Source organism: Eucalyptus grandis, chromosome 2 (genome assembly GCF_016545825.1).
Source record: "Eucalyptus grandis isolate ANBG69807.140 chromosome 2, ASM1654582v1, whole genome shotgun sequence".
In the NCBI taxonomy this organism is placed as follows: domain Eukaryota; kingdom Viridiplantae; phylum Streptophyta; class Magnoliopsida; order Myrtales; family Myrtaceae; genus Eucalyptus; species Eucalyptus grandis.
The window spans coordinates 19,574,088-19,593,182 of record NC_052613.1 but is presented as its reverse complement, the minus strand read 5'-3'; the positions used below and the strand labels follow the sequence as shown (position 1 = coordinate 19,593,182).

Genomic DNA, 19,095 nt, shown 5'->3' with positions numbered 1-19,095 from the left:
CCTTAAACACATATGGACCGTTACAAATACAAGTGGTCATGCCAGAAATTTATTAAAAGGTATTCCCACATGAGGGTCGCACCAATTGGCAATAACATATGGTGAGACAACTAAACAAAAAGTTAGTGTTTTAGTATCTAGACACCAACATATCATCAGGTCATGCCAATTGTTCGGTCGCTACGTGATCATAAATTAGGGTTTTTCGGTGAAATGAATTTGTATATAAGAGATGTGCCATTCTCCACGGTTATGAAAACACCTGACAAGTACCGATTAGCATGGAATGGGAGCTTCAAGTGTCTAATTCGAAAAAACACTACAATCGCTAACTTATTAATTATTCTAATGAAGTGTATAATCATTACAAAAAAAAAAAAGTACGCTTAATTAGTTCTCTGAGACATTCCTTAAAAATTATACTTAATAAGTTTTCTAAGACATTCATTAACCAAGACTCCTTTTTAAATATTGTTAATTCCAGAGAGAGAGAAAAATCTTGCAAAATTAGGAGGTGACAAAACGAGTGCATCAGCTTGGCTTCGCTTCACGTCAAGGCAGCCATTCCATTTGAGAGCCCAAACATCCAAAAGGGTGTTAAAGAAGCATACCAAGTTGGTGAACTATTTACGGGTGGATGCTTAATTATAAATCACTCAATATAGTCTCTCCCAATTACTATGGGACTTGAGATGTCACAAACCTCCTTACTAAAAAAAAAGACATCCTCGTTAGCATTGGCCTATATAGCTTAGCAATAATCCCATATTTTGATATATGGTCCAATCTAATCATGTCCCTCTTGAATCTAAAAATCAGAGTCGCCCAACAGGCCCCTCGTCAGACTCGGTATGAATGTGGTCTATCCACAAACTGCCCACTTAGTGGAGGGATAGCATTGTAACAACATTTTGCCCATTCAAGGAGGGCCAAATCCTCAAGCAGTACTTTAAATAACCATACAAGGTGGTGGCTGTTTGAGGAAGGTGTTCGGTTTATAGATATCTCACCAAAGGCATCCCTCAGTGAAGTGGGAGTTAAGACATTTGTTAAATATCTTGTAAGATTGGAGCATCTTGAACCACATGACAAATGGGGGAAGTATGTTAAATGAAATAGCGTCAATTTTTAAGTGGAAGAGTTTGTGACATCTCCAAATTCACATTAGATAAAAGAGTTGTTATGCAAATTTTCACTTTTAGTATAGTCACTACCTTATATGGCTATTTAGAATACTATTTTGTAACTTGACTTACATTAGAACCGATTGGATCGTCACATCCCCACAGGCATGTTTCGACCTTTCAAATAATTTTACACTCGACTCTTTCAAGGTTCTACATTCTCGGATACAGGTCAAAGGTTCACGTCGATTAGTTTTCAATTATCTCAGCTTTCCTTTTTGCAGATTTAGGTCACATATAGTTTAATTTGTACTCGATCATGGGTTTGCTTTGGTTTCAGCCCTTTTTAATCAAATTTTGGATGGGTTGAGTAAAAAACGCATTGCGGCAAGGTTGCATCGAGCTTGGGTTGGTGTCCTCTAGCATTTAGGCCAATATCGTATTCTATTCATTTAGAACTTGGGTAAGGTCAATTTTAGATTACATAATATATGAATTATCTCTTTACGATAAATGATACATAGGAAAAATTCTGCAAAAGTTCTGAACTTATTATACGGTAACAATTTAGTTTAAATCTTTCAATTAGCCATTTTAGTCATAAATCTTTTGGCTTGATTTGCATAGTTCCATCTTTTAAACATTTTGATAATTTGTTAGTGTAGTCCTTTCAAATAATTATCCAAATAACATGTTTATGACTAATTTGACAAAACTTTAAAATTTTATGATTAAATCCAATACAATTAAAAAGTTTAAAAAAATTTGAAAAAATTATCTAAAATTTAGGTCTAAATTAACATAATTGAAATGCATAAAGGCGAGATTGACCGCCATGTGCCTTAAGCTACTATATGTGCTTCACATCTACCGCTCAACCAGTGAGCCAGACTTATTGATATTCTAAGATTTATTATTAATTTATTACATATAAAAAAAATTTGAATTTTTTAGGTGCGAGGTTGTTCAAATACAAAGTTCGATCACTAAACAATGGATATGATATATCAAAATCTCTGAATTTCATATCCTATCTTGATAAAAATCTAGTCAACCAAATATAACCTAAAATGCCCTTATGTACATTTTCACGTTGCCTAAAAAATGTTTTAGAATTCTCAAGAGAGGTCCTTAGAAGTTTCAAGCTCACTCAGTTATCTTGAATAATTCCCCGCAACATTTTCATCGAACACCTCGGGATCGTTACACATATAGACGTGGTCATGCTGGAATTTAAGGTATTCCGTGTGAGGACATTAGCGGTAACATGTAGCGAGACAACAACGAATGGTTAATGTTATTAGAATCTGGCGTAACGCATCATGTGGACAATGTGGTCATTGGTGGTCACACCATATCAGCCATGTATTGGGTTTAGTGAAACGAATTTGTTTATAGAGGTCTATCATTCTCGAGGTTACGAAAACACCCAACAATTATTGATCGTTCTTTGATTCTAAGTAATGGAATGCAGTAGTGCTTCAAGTGTCTAATTCAAAAAAAAAAAAAAAAAAAAAACACTACAATCGCTAACCTATTAACTTTTTAATAAAGTGTATAATCAATATATTAAAAAGCTATACTCAATTAGTTCTCTGAGATATTCCTTAAAAGTATAATTGATTAATACTTTGAGACATTCGTTAACAAGATTCCTATTTAAAAATATTGTTAATTCTAAATAATACAAAATCTTGCAAAATGGAGGTGACAAAACGAGTGGATCAGGATGGCTACCCTTTTAAATCAAGGTGGCCATTCACTTGATCAACGTATCCTTAAAAGAGTGTTCAAAGTAATCCTGCCAAGTTGGTGAATTATTTAGGGATGGACGTTGAATTATAAATCCTCAACGTGGTCTCCCCCAATTGCTCTGGGATTTGGGATGTTGCAAATCCCCTTACTTAAAAGGGCATCCTCGTTAGTGTTGGCCTATATAACAGCAGTAATCCCCAATTTTGATATGTGGTCCAAATCCTGATCCTTCCCTTTTGAATCTAAAAATCCAGAATTCGCACCTTGTTCAAGCTCTCTATCCTAACAAGGCCCTCCTCGGACTAGGTATGGAATGGATCTTAGTCTATCTGCATACCACCCACTTAATGGAGGGATAGCATTTGTAACGACATTGCCCATTTGATGTGGGTCAAACCCTTAAGGGAGTATTTAAGTAACCACACAAAGCCTTGTTTGAGGTGGGTGTTGATTTATAAATATATCATCAGGGCCTCTTTCAACTGATATGGGAGTTACAATGTTCATTAAGAGATATCCATAAGATTGGAAAATATTGGGCCACATTTTAAATGGGGAAGTAAATGATGTCAGTTTTTTTAGTGGGAAAGTGTGACGTCTCAAGTTGCAAATCAAATGAGAGAGGCATTCTTATGTGATATTTAGCTAGCATGGTAGCACCTGCAAATGGTCACCACCTTTAGAGTATACTTTCGTGTTTGGCTCACATGGAACTGATCAAATCATCACATCCCGCAAGCATCTTTCAACTTCAAATCAATTTTGCACTCGAGTCTGTCCAAGTTCTACCTTCTCGGAATGAGACTCGTTAATGACGAAACGGAACATTATTGTACCTCTAATTATTATTATTATTATTATTATTATTTAATAGTAGGCTTGAAGTAAACTCATGTCCTTATGTGTCACCTGCTCCTAGCCAAGGATATCACTTATCGATTCGATTACTCCATGGATCGCCAGGTGGCAAAATCAAGGAAAATGAAGATGAAAATAATATTCGAGAAGGAAGATGAAGATGAAGGAAGTGAAGAGTTTGGACGAGAATAAATGAGGAAGACGTGAAAAGAAGTCTAGTGAAGAGGGAAGATAGAGGAAGATCCTTCTCATGAAAATGTTGAAATTAACAAGTTCTCTCAATGGAAATCTGATATGTTTGAGAAGACATAAAGTGATACACCAGATGTGCTACTGATTTGGTTACTTAACTACTATGGTTTCTCTCAGCTCAAATTGAATAGCTCAACCTAGAATAAGAACTACTCACTACTAGTACTAGCTGACATTAGGGGGAGCAGATTGTGATTTTAGCGCCTATAAACCAATCTATACGTATGTTACAATTTGGAAGAATTACATAATAAGTTCCAAACTTTATGTTATAGATGTCAATTAAGTCATAAACTTTTAAATTTACTCCACGTTAGAAATCAAGCAAAAATTGATCGGAATGATTACATTAGAATTTCGTTCAAAAACTTATGATTAAATTGATAAAATTAAAATAGTAAAGATGCTGCATGAAGAGAGTCAGTCACTAGGAAGTGGAAGCTTTGACCCAGGAAGCCTGGATCCATATGGCCCGTTGCACTAACTGTCGTGGCCTGTTGCCAATCCCAAATCAAGCTGCTGGAGTGGATTACCGAGGCCCATTGTAGAAATGGCATATCTCCATCATGGGTGACCGTCCCCTATCCTTCCGGGGAGTTATCATGTTCTGATGCCTCTGTCAAGTTTTGGTTTTAAAAACTCTTGAGATTCAATAAAAGCATTCTATTTTGATTATAAAAAATTAGTAAAATTGAAAAATTCATGATCAAATTGGCATCCATATAATATGTTTAAAATTTATTAGATAATTTTTCCTGTAATTCGGTGATTGATAGATACGGATAACAGGCTTCTAATGAGGAAAGCCATAGCGGTTGTCAACCAAGCAACCAAATCGGTTGCGTATTTGACTCTTCTCTGAGCCTGGCCCAAGTGACATGAGGCGAAGATTATGAGGGCCAACGTTGAAGCCCGCTGCCATCAATTATATAGAAGAGAAGAAACAATTTTGGTACAGCCTTCAACATCAAAGTTGAAAATTGAACTCGTTGAATGAATATTCTTTAGTCTTTACGTTGCTCAGCTATAAAGCTTCAATGAAATTACCTAGATGGTCACTCGAATCGATTAAAACCGCAATTTGTGCAAGTGCATTTCGAGCCTTGACCTCGGATCACCGGTTTGATTATGAGCCTTAGCCGGCCAAATGTTTTGTCCCCAGGAAAAAAAAAAAGTCCGTTTTAATCAAGTGAAATGGTTTAAATTGAAAAAAAAATATGAAATTATTTTCCAAAAAGTACATGGCCGATGGCTCCAGATCGCCAGGTCGTGACTTTGACTCCCCCACACCTAAGTGAAAATGATCTCCTTTTCTTAAAAATCTAGAAATGCAAAATCTTAAACAAATTGTGTATTGATTAGTATGCATCTTTCACCGATTTACTTATTTGGTCCAAAATATTTGTGATTTGCCAATTAAGTCCTAAATCTTTAATAATTTGTCAATTTTGTTCTAAACATTTTGATAATTGGCTAATGTGATCATTCAGTCAAATATTTGTATGTATGTGTTTATAACTAAATTGGCAAATCTTCAAATGTTTAGGATTAAATTGACACAATTAAAAAATTTATGAATAAGCTGGGCTATTGTATAATAGGTTTAGGATTTTTGGATGGTATCCCAAATTTTAACGTTACTTGATGTTTTGTGTTCCACTAAGACCATTTCGATCCATAAAATGACATGGGTAATGAACATGATGATCCTTAGGCGGAACCTAGGACATTGCAATTTGAGCTTTATTGATCCTATCCCGATGGATTCCCTTGCATTTAATGACCAAAGTATTTTCACAATATGGATTTTGAATCCTCTCAAGAATTTTGAATATGAATAATAGGGATAGCCCGAGTTCTGATTAAATCATTCTTAAAATATTCCTCATGATTAGCGTGCACTTGAGACACATGTCAAATTACCGTTTTAAAAAGATTTCTAATCAGCTTATACTTGGGATGCATGTTCAATCCCTCATTTCTTTAAAAAAAAAAAAAATACCTTTGTTGTTGTCATTGTGCACTTGAGACACGTGTCTGATCACTCAGATCAAATCACTAACTCACATTTTTTTTTTTTTTTTTTATGACTCGAAATCCGTGGCCAGGTAGCCGACGGGCAAATCCTGTTGGGTAAAGGCAGGAGGAAGTCGATCACCATCACCCATCACCACCACCTTGCTCCTCGGATAAGTCGTGGTTCTTTTCCAAGGTAGACGACGGGGAGTTAAATGCGAACCTCTCGCGAAAGGAACCAATGCCCAACCACTACGCCGCCACCATGGGTGGTGTCTGACTCACATATTTAATCATAGATTCAAACAAAAAAAAAGCCAGTGATCCACTTACACTCGACACATATATTTGATTGCTCTTTTTGAAAATCTTCATTGTTGTCAGCATGCACTTGAAATGCGCGTTTGATGGCTTATTTCAAATCTATAACCAACTTGTATTGGGGACATATGCTTGATCACCAATTTTTTTTTTTTTAAAAGAAGTTTTCGATGATCAAGTTGTACCCGGGTCACATGTTTGATCACATTTGCTTTATTAACTTGCATGACCATCTATGTAAATGGCATGATTTACGCTTGTCTTGTCATTCAATAAATTTTAAATTTTAAATACAAGCAAAAACAATAGCAGAGCCAGGATTTTTTTCCTTTTCACAAAAAAAGGGACATTTGTTATAACCTAAATTTTGCCCTCATTTTCATAAAATATGAAGTTTGACCTATGCTCGATCAGAGTGGAGCAAGGTTGACCAAACTGAGATAGAAGGCACAAGATACACTTTCAACATCAAATCAGGTCTTTTCACACTTGCCCATGAATTCGAGGAGTCAAATTTTATCCCTTCGGGATTTCAGGGATTGGTCATTGGATAAATTTCGAAATTGGAATTGCAAACATCCCAAAGCAACAAAAATCCGGGTCAAAATGGATGTACAAAGGAGTAACAACTGCTCAAACTTCAGTCAAACCTTTCAATACTCGAAATAAAGAACCTAGAGCCCAAAGCCGCACCTAGAGTCTCATAATTGAACAAAAATTTCAGACCTCTATTTTATAGTAAATAATAACTTTGTAAATCATGAGTGACCGAAACAACATTTGATACATAGACTCGAGCACTATTCCCCGGTATTGGTTGAAATTTCTGGTTGGCGATACTGCAAAATTCACCTAATAAAATTTGAGCTCATTGGAAATCTCTTGACATGAACGTTCTAACGTCGTAAATACTTCAATTGGACTCGGGATGAAGGAAACACGTGCTTGGAAAAAGGGCCTCATCTCAAATGCACCTTAAGGTGAGGCAGCATGCCTTGAATTGAGTTTTGATTTTAACGTTTCTCTTATTTATGCATGTTTTTCTATTTGTGTAGATACTGAAACTCTCACGCTTTTAAGATATATCTTGATTCCTCTCTCTTGTAAATTCATATCGAAATGCATGTCATGATGTAATATCTGCTTTTATCCACCTTCTACTTTTTCCTCAAATTTTGAAAATGAAAAAAAAAAAAAGAAGATATTTAGTCTTAAAAAATTACATAGGATTTTATATTAGCTACTTTAAAAAAAAATAGGATTTATTTGGTTCATTAAAAAAATTCAAAATGCATGAGTCACAATATTTACAAAGACTAATTTTTTAAAGACTTTAGAACTTTCGTTTCACCTTATTTTCACATTCAATATCTAATTATCCTATTACACACAATAATGACACTAATAATTTCACAAAACCCGCATTTGTCTAGGTCTTTGGATATTCCACTATTACCCTTACATCAAAACATATGATTTCAAAGCTGTCGATTGCCATCTTTTCATGAAACCATTCGATTAACACATGTTTAACAACTACATATCGTGTCCATCAATGATCATCCAATTCCTTCCAAAACAAGGCTCCTTTCTCTCCCTCCAATTAACTATGACTATGCCACGCAGCGCGTAGCTCAAAGCTTTTCTTGTGAAATTGAATTATTTTCTTAGAAAGCAAACTGAATTGTCAATTACTTTAATCTTGAATATGGATAATGGGGACAAAGTCCGAGTTTTTGTGATCAAATCATTCTTAGAACATTGCTCATCATCAATGTGCACTTAAGACGCATCTGATCACCGCTTTAAATAGATTTCCGATCAACTTATCTCCGAATGCATGTTTGATCCCTCACTTTACAAAAAAAAAAAAGAATGAAAAAGAAGAAGTCCTTTGTTGTTGTCTATGTACACTTGAGACACCTGTTTCTTAAAACACGTGTCTGATTATTCATTTCAAATCTCTGACCCACTTGTAATTGAAACGCAATGTTCCATTGCTCTTACTGAAAATCTTCATGGTAGTCAGCATGCACTTGAAATGTGCATTTGATTCACTCATTTTAGATCTATCATCATCTGATATTGGGGATATATGCTTGATCGCTGATTTAAAAAGGGAAAAAGAATTTTCATTGATCAAGTTGTCCTCAAGTCACGTGTTTGATCACATTTGCATTATTAAGTTGCATGACCATTAGGAATGATCAGTTCCCAGTCCAGTCTGGTCCGATCCGATCTAGTAGAGTCGACCATTCTTTTTCTACTACTTGATGCTATATGTTATGAAATAAATAAATAAATAAGTTGATTACCTTTTTTTCAAAATGTATATGTAGTCGGTATGGTTTTATTCACCTTTGAAACTAAAAATAGGACCGTCCGGAGATCAATTCCACTTTTATGAACCAGGAACCAGACTGATACTTCTAAGAACCAAATCAAACCGGCTAATTTGGTCTAGTCTAGGCGGTTGCCAATTTAAGTGGTCCATTTTGCACACCCCTAATGATCATCTACGTGTGTCGTGTCATTAAATACATTTTAAATTTTAAGTAGCAGCAAAAACAACAGTAGAGCTAAAAATCTTTTTTCTTTTCACAAAAGAGGGATAGTTGTTATAACCGAAATTTTGCCCTCTTTATTGTAAAATATTAAGTTTGACCTAGGCTCGATCAAGAGTTGCTCAAAGGTTGACCAAACTGAGATAGAAGGTGCTAGATGGGTGAAAATATTGATTGGAGCTAGGATTCCATCGTGTCAAATTATAGATTCACTCATCAGGCGACACGTGTCGCCTAGGCTAAATTGGATCAAAACCCTCTGACACCCATACCTCCCCCTCTGTCGCCTCTCTCTCTTCCCTCTCTCCTTTTTTCCTTTATTTCTTCTTCTTCCTTCTGGTCTTCCTTTTCACTCCACTGAGGAACACACAAACCTTGGACTCGGCCCCGGTGAGGTCTAAGGGCAACGAGACCTTCCCAAGCAGCCTGCCAAAACTCACCTCGCGAGTCGCCCCATGAGGGCGGTCTAGAGGGGGAAGCTCTTGAGCTTGATCTTGTAGAAGCAAGGGGAGGAGGAGGGGTGGTGATGAAGCGAGCAAGCTTGGCGGCGATGGGGATCTTGAAAGTGAGGCTCCCCAGCATGAGCAGAGGCAAGAAAAAGAAGAAATAAAGGAAAAAAGAAGAGAGGGAAGATAGAGAGGTGATAAGGGGAGAGGTATGGATGTTAGAGGTTCTGACGCGGTGGTGTCGCTTGGTGAGTGGACTCGTAGTTTGACATGATAAAATCCCAACTACAATCAATATTTTCTCACAATATGAACTTTAAACATCAAAATGAGTCTTTTGACACTTGCCCACGAATCCAAGAGTCAATTTTTATCCCTTTGGGATTTTAGGATTGGTCATTGATTTTCACATTGTCCAGAAATTTGCGATTTATGTTGCACATTTTAAAATTGGGAAATTGCAAGCATCCTAAAGCAACAAAAATCTGGTCAAATAGACGTACGAGGGAGTAATAAACAGTCGAGCTTCAGCTAAAGTTTTCAAAACTTGAAATAAAAACCTAGAGCCTAAAGTCACACTCAAAGGTCTCATAATTCAATGAAAGTTTCCAGACCTCTGAGTTAGGGGTGAGCATCGGTCCGGGGTTAACCCAGGCGATCGACCGGCCCTGACGCCCAACCTGCTGGTCCCGGGTCCGATTCCCAAAGAGACGGATCATTCATTGGTCTGGAAATTCCTGTAGGCCAAAGACTTTGCGGGCCGGTTCAATCTAAGCACCCACTGGGTCGGTTCAACCGAATCAACCCACTATATATATATAATATTATTTATAATTTGTTATATAGATAAAAACTTAAAATAAACGATGTCGACAACATTAAATAGCTCTTTAGTGAGAAGTTCAAGTAATTTTACATTATTATTTAATAACTTAGGTTTTTAATATCTTTTACGACGTCAATAGTCTTAATTTACAAATGAGGAAAATGTTTTTATGAAGAGTCTTCACGGCGTTCAAAAAGGTATCTTATGGCATCATTCTCTAGTAATCGTTCTCTTATGTCTTATTTATCATCTTAGTCTTCAATTTACCAAAATCGAAAAGAAACTTCTTGCTCGCCGCTCGACACTTGCCTCGCTCGCTTTGAGCCACTTGTGCCGCTCGTAGCTCGATATTTGCTTGGCTTGTTGCTCCCCGCTCGACATTCGATGCTTATTCTGTTCGACGCTCACCCTACTTGACCCTCACCACTTGCCTTCCTTAGTTGACCTTGCTCATAATAAAACCCATTGAGTCGGTACGATCATTGGTTGCCCTTTCAAAGAGTACAAAAAATGAAATAAAAAATTATTGATTGGTCCTATGTTGACCTTGAAACCAGACTGAACCTATTGGGTTAGTTTAGTCCTCAATCGCTTTTTTTAAGGACTACAAAAAATGAAATAAAAAAATTATCGATTGGTCCCGGGTTGACTCTAGAACCGGATCGAACCCATTTGGATCAGGTTGGTCCTCGGTACCAAGCTTAATAGGTCGGTCCTCGATCCCAAAAATTAGCGCCAAGACTGAAGACTTGTGCGGGTTAGTCTAGGGTTGGCGTGAACTGCCCAACCTGCACCATGCTCACCCCTAATCTCGCATATATACTAACTAGAGCAGCACCCACATAAGCATCAGAATCTAGACAACTTTTCATACACAGTCCATGAATACTTTGCCCGACACCTATCAAGCCCATATTTGCCAAACCAGAGATCAACCCAACCAAAGTATACCCATCAAGTAACCTTCCCAGGCTTCTCATCTCGCTAAACAATTTCAACCCCTTATCCCACGCACAAAGATGCCCATAACCATCCTCGTTGCCATCAGTGTGATATTCCGCTGCATGCCCGCATCTTGTTGACATGTTGCTTCGACAAGTTACAACCACTTTGAACGAACGAATGATCAATTGCACCAATTTGAACGAAACTGACCTCGGTTGAACGGGAGTGTGAATTAAAGTGTATGTCAAACCTAGGAAAAGATAATGAAGAATCGAGGCCCTTGTGTTACACATGAGTGTCTCAATAACGAAAATGTGGCTTTACTCGAGATTTTGTCTTCTTTGTTCGAAAGGAACGAAGACAGAAAACAAAAAAGAAGATGTGAAGAAACGAAGGTAAGAGTTTTTTTATTTGTGTTTTCACCCGCATTTCATTAATAGAAAATTTTGTTACTCCAAGTGAGAGAGGACAAAGAGCAGAGAAGATGAAGAGCAAAAGAAGAAAACGTGAGAACGTGAAGGGTTTTTTTAGATCAAAAGAACATGAAAAGTTTGGGGGGTTTGCTTTTAGATTTGTTAATTTCTATTAATATTTTTTGTGGATAAAATTACCTATATTTTGGCCACCGGAAATGTCACATGCTCGCTAGCCGATAAATCCTTTTTTGAGGCTTATTAATTACTTCATATTCTTATTTGGGATAACGGCGACTTAGGAAATAAGAAAATAGGTTTATTTTGGGTTTTTATCGGAGATTTTCCCTTTTTATATGACGTTGTCTCGTGTAAGGTACGTCCCTCTGTCATGGGATCACGAGCCGGACCAAAGAGGAAAGTCCCCGACCAGGCCGCCCATGTCCACAGGCGGGATCTCGTTCGCTCATTGCGGTTAATCTTTTCTCGTTCTTCATTCGTCGATTCGAACTTCCTCGTTTTCTGTTCTCCCTCCTTCCTTCCTCTCGTTGACCAGTCGCGAAGAGAGAGAGAAGAGAGAGAGAGAGAGAGAGGGAGAGAAGGGCGCAGGGCAAGCGATGGAAGCTGTGGACTCCGGGAGCGACGGCGCGAGCCGGGGTCAGCGAAGAGTCGGGATAGCGTACGACGAGAGGATGTGCAGGCATCACACCCTGACAACGCGCCTCACCCTGAAACCCTGATCGCATCAGAGCCATCTGGAACGAGCTCCAAGCTGCAGGCATCACTCAAAGGTTCCGACTCCACGCGTAGACTTGCGCATATCCGTGTTTCCTCGGCATTTCTTGGCTTTACCATGTTCGTACTTTTCATTTCCTTGTCGATTGCATATGAGGTGGCGGTTAAATGATGGAGTGTGTTTGATCAGTGGACGAAGAGGTGTTTAGAGTTCTTTTTCTGTGTTTTTTTTCTTTTTATCCGAATTTGGTACTGACGTAAAGGGTTCGTTTTTTCGTTTGATCTTTCGTTTTCGGGAGGTGATCGATGTTCATATGGATTGTTGAGAGAATGGAGGGTGTGTTCGCATTTGCCCGAACTGTGCTCAACTTTAAGTGGAGAAGTGTGATTTGAATTGGGAATTTTCTTTTGGAGTTGTCATATTTGGTAGAGTGATGATGATGGGATTTGAAGGAAAGATTTTCTCTGTGAGCGTTTAATATCCTGGATAGATTAGATGGTGAATTGGCATGGTCTAAGAGTAGTCCCCACTCATTCACTGTGGAAGTACAGTTTACAAAGATACTTCTCTTAACTTTAGAGGAAAGAATACGGCGGCATTATTTAGTTTCGGTGTTTGGATGTATCAATTGTGGAAAAGATACGCATTTTTAAATGACACGTTTGGCTTTTGACGTTTATTTCTGATTTCGTTCTTTTTTCTAGACTTAATGAGCCGACTGAAGAATTAATATAAGGGGCGCAATTTAATTTTTAATGGGTACAAAAATACATGATAATTAGCTCGTTACATGTTTCATGCTCACTTTGTTTTGGAATTTCTTTTTGTTAATTCAATTGTGGGGAAATTCTACCAGGGATTGCTAAACTTTAATGGGCATCAATTTGGGTCAATTAACTTCGGTCTAAAACATCGGTTCTCTAAATTTTCATATCTTTATAATTGATACACTTTGACCAGAATTCAATAAATTTTCTCGTGAAGTGTTGAATAAGAGACATGTGGCCCCAATATGGTGTTGAATGTTTTGCCCTTGTGTTGGCCAAACCAGCATTTCTCCAAAAAATGGGCCGGATTCCAGTCAAAGTGCATCAGTTACGATGAAAATAAAGCGCATTGGATGATTAAAATCAAAGGTCAGCTGCTCGATTGTTTGATGAACTAAAGTCAGCAACCATTGGTGAATTTTAGACGTGTTATAGTGGTAGCAAAGTGGTACGTGATAAAAAGACCAGTCAATTGCTCTGTCATTTTAGTGTATGATTTACTGCTTCTTCTTATCCAGGTGTGAGGTTTTGAATGCCAAAGAAGCAGAAGATAAATATATTTTGTCAGTCCACAGCAAAAGTCATGTTGATCTGATTAGGAACATAAGTTCCAAACAGTTTAACTCTCGCAGAAATAGAATAGCTTCCAGAGTTTGATTCGATATACCTGAATAAAGGGTCATCGGAAGCTGCTTATCTTGCTGCTGGTTCTGTTATAGAGGTAATTTTTTTTTAAAAAAAAAAAACCTGCATGCTGATTGATTGCCTCCCTTTTTAGGCAGTGAGTAATAATTTTCCGCTGCTGCAAAGCCTCTGAACTGCTGTATGAGTTATTGGGTAAAACTGCCTGTAATGTTTACAATGCATCCGCATGCATGAAAGAACCTCCATTGCATAAGGTCTGTAATTAACTGTATTTATCTGAGCATATATGGTTGGCTGTATATAGTACCTTTTTCCACATGCACTGTACTAAGTACGTAAGGGACTCTATTATCGATCATGTAAGACTGTGCATGAATATGTACCTACCCTATCCCTGAAAATCGTAGAAGATTGTCTTTCTCCACTGCCTAATAATCAGGGTTTGTCTCTTGACCAAAATAGAACTTGCAGGGTCCTTCCATGTCTGCAAAAGTATCTTTAACACGGTCAACTGTTTTACGGCCTTGATGTTCTTCCTGCTTGAAGCCTGATGTGTATCCAGGCTATTCATCACAGGGAGATTTATTTTGTTGGCAGAACTTTCACTTGAGTTAGACCTACAGAATTGTTTGACAGCAGACTTACTGGAATTTCTGAAAGTCAAGCAATTTTCTCTTGCAAATTAAATGAATAGCCTATCTAATCTTTTTGCATGATGACAAGCATTCTGGATTGCTGCAATCCATCTGCAACAATAATATGTACTTCTGCTTCCATGATCATGTGATTGCATCTTTCAATTGTGAAGGTTGACCAGAATAATTATCCCTGTAGGTTGCAAAAGAGTTGCCAAAGGAGAATTAGACTCTGCTTTCTGCTATTGTAAGGCCTCCTGGACATCATGCTGAACATGATGAAGCAATGGGATTTTTGTCTCTACAACAATGTTGCTATTGCTACAAAGTTTCTTTTAAACAAGAAAGTGAGTGCTGGTTTCCGATTACCTTTCTCTGACTAAGTAGGTGTCCCCTCATGTAGTTTTTACTCTTTCCCTTTTTTTTTTTCCTTTTGCAGGAATTGGGCATCAACAAAATCTTGATTGTTGACTGGGATGTTCACCACGGAAATGGTACTCAGAAGACATTCCGGAAAGATCCTCGTTTTGTTCTTCTCTGTCCATAGGTATAGAAACTACAGCAGTTTTTATGTGATCCTCATGTCTAGGAGTAATAGCCTAAATTCTCTTATGACTTTTTTCTGAAGATAAAATTGTATTAGGTGAGCAAGTACTAAAAATGTTGTTTCGACTGTGATTTAGCAGCTCTTTTTCCCTTACATGAACTCTTTACTCATCATAATCTTAAGCTTGTAGACAAGCCCCGGGTTAATGGCTTAAACTTGAAACTCACTGATGTACTCTCACCATGGACATTTGATCCATAACTGAAAGGTATCAACCTCATATTTCAGGCATGAGTTTGGGTCCTTTTTTATCCAGCCAGTGATGATGGTGACTATACAATGATTGGAGAAGGTCCCGGGGCTGGGTATAATATAAATGTCCCCTTGGGGTATGGTCGGCATGGAGATGCGGACTATCTAGCAGTATGGGACCACATCCTGATCCCTGTTGCTAAGCAATTCAATCCTGACATGATACTAATTTCTGCGGGTTTTGATGCAGGTCTGTTATCATATATCTGACGAGCAATTTTTGTCTATGGTCATTTTCATTTTTCTTTGTACTTTAGTTTAAGCTATGATTTTGGTGTTTCCACAATTTTTTCCTCATTTCATGTTAATGCAGTGGCAGCCTTGGTGACTAGAAGTGATGTGATTGCTTGGCTTTGTGAGACATTTTCTTTGACACATGCATCAATGAGTGGTTTTCTTTATTGACTAGAATTCATAGAGGAATTGAATAAAAGATGGTATAAAAGATTGTAGCATTTAATAAAAGTTGCATTGGTTGCAGGAATTACAATTAGTCATAATAGGTGGAGCTGATATTTGGTTCAGAACGTGGTCAGTGCTATGGGAATGTAGGATATAGATCATACTAGATAGCCATATAATATGCCTACTTAGTTTGTGTCCACAGAACATTTTGTTGGGCTCTTTCGAGGAGGAAAAGCATGTAAAAATTCTTGTAATCATATTGTAAGATGAATAGATGAAGCAAAAGTTATTGTCATGTTTCGTTCACATGACAGAATATAACGCCTGAGATTGATCATAGGCCAGAATTTGAAATTCATGAGATTATCTTCATGTCATGTCTTAGTTTATTAAGGCCTATTTGAAGGTTGATTACGCATATTCTACATCTGTAGCTTTTACTACACGATTAGTTCATAATAGGTGAAATTCGAAGGGGGTGTTGCTGCATTGGCTATGCCTACCCACCTTTTCTACTTATCAAATAAAAAGAAGGGGGTGGGGTGTTGGGGAGATAGAAGAGTGTAGGAAAGCAGAATCCAGTGCTCATGGGCTTCAGTTCTCTGTCATCGTTTCACTTATCCTTGTTGAAGAAAGATAAATATATAAATTCCATGATTACTGCCTAAATAGGTCAGCACAAGAGTCTGAAGGACTCTTAGCAACTCCAGACTCATGATGGTCGCTGCTTTAGGAAGGTATCACTCTGATTGATTAGTATGTTTCGGTTCATGTGTATTTGAGCTATAAAAAGAAATGGCGTGCTCAAATTTTGCTTTTGCTGTTCCAGTACTTCCTCTATATAGTATGTACGACGGTGACTACTTAGCAGTGAGTTCTACTAATTTATTAATTCAATGCTTATAACAGCTGTTGGTGATCCTTTGGGAGGTTGTTGTGTCACTCCATATGGATACGCAATGATGTTGAAGAAGGTTAATTTCTGGATAAGTTTCTCTCATTTTTTGGGCAGCTGGAATCCGTCTCAATCCATTTTTTGGTTGAAATATTGTAAATAATATGTAACTAAGTAACATGGGAAGTCATCTTCAGGAAATCCTTTTCCTTGTTTACTTTGTGTTATTGTCATAAATAGTATTTGATCAGCTTAATTGGATCCTTACAAGGCATTAAGCATATTGATGTTACTTTTCAGTTGGTGGACTTTGCACGAGGTAAGATAGTATTAGCATTAGAAGGAGGATACAATCTCGCCTCAATTTCAAATTCAGCCCTTGCATGCATGGAAGTTTTGCTGGATGACAAAACTGTCGCTAGTTCTACCAAAGCCTATCCTTTTGAGTCCACATGGCGAGTAATACAAGCGGTAAAATGTTTATTTTCTGGGTGTTCTGGCAACATGTCTCCCTGAATTTAGCTGCATCATTATAATCAATCAAATGATAGTGTGCTAATAGCAAGCTAACTTTCTCAGGTTCGTCAAGAACTAAAAGCTTTCTGGTCAGTACTTGCTGATGAATCGCCAACCAAGTTAACAAGTCAAAAAGCACCCATTCCGGTGAAGATTCTTGCGCTTGTTACTTCTATGCAAGCATTCTTATGTCCCGAAATCTGGATGCTAGAATACTTATGATTCCTAGAGGCTGATTTGACCTCTCATTTTTTGCTTTTATCAAAGATAAACCTTTATTATTATCTAGAGATGTAGTATGTTACTAACTGAGTCCTGTGACAAGCGTTATTTTATCTTTTACAGGGCGTATGAAGTGAGCTTTAGAAGTTAATTGTTCCGTTTTGTTTTATATCATTATCATGGTTCCCATTACTAAAGGAATCACTTTGTCTTTTCCCAGCAAATTCTCATTTCAAGCTTTGACTCTGAAGCTGAAGATGTTGAGGAGCTTCTGCAGGATTTCATTCGACCTCTTTCAACATTCAGGGTTGATGAAGATCATCATGGTAAAGAAACTTGCCATCAGTGGAAATGTGAAAAAGTACATCTGAATTCTGTTAAATCAATACAATCTTTAAATCAAATGTAGTGCTTGCAGAATCTGCTTCTGTGTCCTGGAGATCAGATCTTTCGATAATTGACATCTGGTATGCCACCTTTGGATCAAATATGTGGAAGCCTAGGTTCCTCTGCTATATTGAAGGTGGACAGGTAATGCACTTTATTATTACCTTTTTCAAGCTTTAGAACATCAGTTACCTAACATGCTGATGTTTCATGACATACATGATGATTGTATTGTGGTCCTATCCAATGATTTCAGGTGGATGGCATGCAAAAGCCATGTTCTGGCTCGATGGACAAAAGCCCGCCTAAAGAGATTTTGTGGAAGACCTTTCCTCACCGATTATTCTTTGGCAGGGAATCCACACGCGCATGGGGTTTGGGAGGAGTTGCTTTCCTTCATCCCAAAAGCAAGGATGAGGATATTGTGCACATGTGCCTGTATAAGATAACGTATGTCTTTGTCATGTTTTCTCCTTTATGTTTCCCTGCCTCTGTCGAAGAGAATACTCTTGAGAAGGATGGAGTGGATATACTGCAACTACGACCTTTTGTCTTTTTGACTTTCTCTGATCAGGTTAGAGCAGTTCAATGATGTCTTGCTTCAGGAAAATGTTTCCAGCTATGGCATGAGTTCTCCTTTGTTTGATCTTACATCTTTGGACTGCAGTAAAGAAAAGGATCCATCGACTTGGAAGCTGTCAAGGTATTTCCTTTTGATCTCATCCAAGTACTGTCTTGTGCACCCGATAAAGCCTCAACTTTATCTCGTTCTCTTTCAGTTATCACATTCTGATCTCTAATATTTCAAGCTGGTCGATCTATTTACAGAATAGTTGGTACCATAACGTTGTTTACTTGGGAATGGAGCAAGACATCCCCATACTCACAATGACGTAAGCATATAAATTACCTTGCCCTCCTCTCCTTGAAGTAACATGATCTCGAGACTCAGCCAAATAGACTTCTTGGTCCACGGGATTAATACGATATACGAACTTGCTCATCTATTTAGGTGCAACATGTCGGATATCAAAAACTTCAAGTCGGGGAAGTTTCCTTTGCGCGCTCCAAGTGAAGACTATGCCAACACGTTGATAAGAGGCTTGGTGGAAGGAGGGCAGCTCTCGGAAGAGGAAGCCATGTCCTACATCAAGGACGCTGCTACGAAGCCCTTATAGAATGCAAACATTACTTATTTGCTCTCCCCCTTTATCAAGGATGTTTATTCTTCATTTGCAACCTTGCTAGATTCTCTGGAGCAAGAGTGATTCCGACCAAAAAGTCTGGCCTCTTAGGTAGCGCTTTATATTTAAAGGAGACTAATTTAGGCTTGTGTATAATCCCATTAAGCGAATTTCTCTTGTATATAGTCTCACCGATCCTGCTGAAGTGGCTCTAGCCAACTTCTTCAGGGTTGATAAGCTTGTAGTTTCCCTTCTATACGCATTGATTCAAGGACCGTGTTTGTAGTTTGAGAAGTCATGCATTCTCAAGACTGTCAATTGCCA

General features: G+C 37.8%; 1 pseudogene; it reads left to right on the top strand.

Annotated features, from left to right (window-relative positions):
- The first annotated feature begins 15,162 nt into the window (after nt 1–15,162).
- On the top strand, nt 15,163–19,095 carry LOC120290969 (annotated as a pseudogene).